Source organism: Pinus tabuliformis, chromosome J (assembly GCF_031772625.1).
Source record: "Pinus tabuliformis cultivar Carrire ecotype Pingquan chromosome J, CPIR1, whole genome shotgun sequence".
Lineage (NCBI taxonomy): Eukaryota > Viridiplantae > Streptophyta > Pinopsida > Pinales > Pinaceae > Pinus > Pinus tabuliformis.
The window spans coordinates 973321849-973324755 of NC_142295.1; the positions used below are offsets into that span (position 1 = coordinate 973321849).

The 2907-nt window shown below is 41.5% G+C and overlaps 1 long non-coding RNA gene across 1 annotated transcript; it reads left to right on the forward strand.

Annotated features, from left to right (window-relative positions):
• Nucleotides 1-210: 210 nt before the first annotated feature.
• LOC149230079 (uncharacterized) lies at nucleotides 211-666 on the forward strand. Its single transcript, XR_016247346.1, has 3 exons — nucleotides 211-272; nucleotides 385-461; nucleotides 562-666. It is a non-coding gene; the product is annotated as an uncharacterized LOC149230079 (long non-coding RNA).
• The last annotated feature ends 2241 nt before the right edge of the window (nucleotides 667-2907 follow it).

Below are 2907 nucleotides of genomic sequence, written 5' to 3' on the forward strand. Positions count from 1 at the left end.
TCACAACTCTCCGTGGCCAGATGGCTCAACTTCACGTGCTGTCCATGTGTCTTGTGGAGGGTTGACCTGCTCTGGGGTTTGCGCCAGGCCTCCCGCCTAATCCAACGATGGCGATCGCTCACCCTCATCAGACGGCCCAGCTCATTTTAGGGTTTGACATTTCATATATATGTCCACCGGATTCATCATTGGGTTCATTTGCTCCCTTAGCAGCAGCTGAGCCCCTTCGACAGGTTACTCTGCAACCTCCCTGGTTCATCTCTTCCTGCCAGGTACAGGATCGATCCGCGTTCCCTTTAAGGTTTACACTTACGGTTAGCTTTCAGATTGTTGGTATTCATGTAATCTTCTTATACCCTGACTGTGTTCATTGTTTTCTTACAGTTGGGTACAGGTCCGACGCTGACCACAGCTTGTCTTCCACAGCGTGCCGGAGGGTTTGGCTGCTACGGCACTTACAGGTATGCCTATTTCGCTTACAGTTTCTTTGATGGTGAATTAATGTAATGTTGTGGGGTGATTACAGCTGAGACAGGGCTTGTGTTCTGCCTATTGTCTCAGGTCCGATACAGTGTTCCAAACCCTTGCACTTAATCTGGCGGCCTCATTATGCCGGTCTGTCCAGCATGAGACCCTAAGGTCATGGCTTTCACGCCTTACTTATATTTTTATGTATTTAAATAGCTAGGGTCTCAGATTCGTCTGTCATTGTATGTTTATTTGGAAGCTCTTTCGAGCTATTGATAGATTTGTAAGGATACGTATGAATTTATGTACTTTTGCAATAGTTAACACCTGCGGCTCACCGCTATTTCCCGGTCCGGATTTCTTCATGGCTATTGTAATACTTTTTCACAGTTTCTTAACGAACGCTGTTTCCTGAATATAAAGCTATCAATATCTGTTAATGGACAATTGATTCTTCGTTACTGGTGCATATGGGAGTTTGATATTCAGAGTGCCTCGCTGTTGTTCCTTTCTAATACTCGATAATGTTTATAGTTATGATAGTTTCACCGCAATAGGGTTACTATGATTTAGTTCTGGAAGGTTCCACTTGTATTTGTTTTCTACAGTTCGGTTCACATTCTTTATATGCATATATACAGCGACAAGGGTTAGTCCTGCATTCGTGATATGAATGTAGAGTCTATCCTTCCGCACACAATCTTTGCCGTAATTCCAACTAACAGGATAAGATGGCTATTATTCGACTGTATGCTTGCTTTGATGTTTTTAGTTCGATGCTATAACTTAGTTCCTGTACAATATACTCAGATACTTTGGCTTGTTACCTGTGAATGTAACCGTTTCCAAGCCTGATGTTAGGGTTTGACGAGCATCATTGTTATTAACTATACGATGCTTCTCTTTACAACACTGTTTTCTTATTAATATTCCGCTATACAGCTATTGGTTGGAATGATAGTTTCTGGGTTGTTGGTTTTATATGATATTTCATGCTCACACGGCACTGGCTAATACTATATCGTTCACGTACCAACATTTCGTTTACATTACCTCGTTTTGGCTTACACAGCATTAATCTAATGAACAGTTATACGCAGATAAAATTTGTAACTATAGCCTTGACTTATATATTGTTACCATTTACATGCAAGCTCAGATTCTGTGTCAGTATACTGTATATAGCTAGCTCGGCTTTTCCCGGCTTCTCAGATCTTTACATTCCAGATCTGTGCACTATTAAGGTTTTCTGTTTAGTTTAATACCCTGATTTTCCTACTGTTATTTGGTACCGTTTCCTCATACCATTTCCAAAGTTCTCAGTTGACTTCATGCTGAGTACATTGTAACTGTGCGAGTTTAAATGAATACGGTTTACAGATGTGACCACAGTCACACCTTTCCATCACAGCTTCTTGGAGAAGAAACTGTAATTTCATCCTAGCTACCATACCACAATAACTTAAAGGAAATAATACAACTTCTGTATCTACTTGTACTCTTTAATACCTGTTCATTTTCTTTAACCAAACTAGAGGAAGCGTACCTGGTTATTCCTGCTACTGAAGTCCTTACTTTCAGAAGTCACCTGCAATGTTTTTGCTCTTAACCTCCCAACCTTGAGATCCACTTGCACTGGATTCTCCCCCCGAGCCGTCTTGCAGGCCTGCAGCCCTCAACAAGACTTATGCACTACTGTGCTGGGTTATCTGGTCACAACCAGACTTAACCTTCTTTTTCCACTCTGCTCTCTCTCTCTCTGGAAATCTCTTCTCTGCCTGTTCATCAACAGCCCAGAGGTTTTCCTCCCAGGACTTTTCCTTGGGTGAGAGGCAGTTGTTTTTCAGTTTCATAACTGATTTATTTTCTTTTAATAGAAAATCCTCCTTTTGGAGGCTGCCAGCATTTCATCAATACACATGTGCAAAATAGTCTATTATATTCACTTTCAAAATTAACAATGTCTTTTAATAATAACAAGTTACCACTCATATCGTTTTCACCACAGTAATTATCCAGAATTACAAGTTACCGGGGTCATTACATCTTCCCCCCCTGAGATTGGACATCGTCCCGATGTCTATTCGCGTTAAATAAATTCGGGTAAGCCTTTCTGAAAAGTTCCTCGTCTTCCCATGTAGCCTCCTCAGGGCCATAGTGCTGCCACAGCACCTTAATTTGGGTAATAACCCATTTCCGCAGCCGCACTTCTCTCCGGTCGAGAATGCTCTGTGGTTCGACCAGGACCTCGCCTTCCGGTTCGACCTGCAGACAACCAGTACTTTAATCAATTTCCTATTGAATATAGCTGCATAATCAAAACAACCGGATCAATTCTTACCCGCACATCTTGCCATTGAATAACATGTTTAGGGTCATATACATATTTCTTTAGGACAGAAACATGGAACACATTGTGAATCTTAATATGACTGGGCA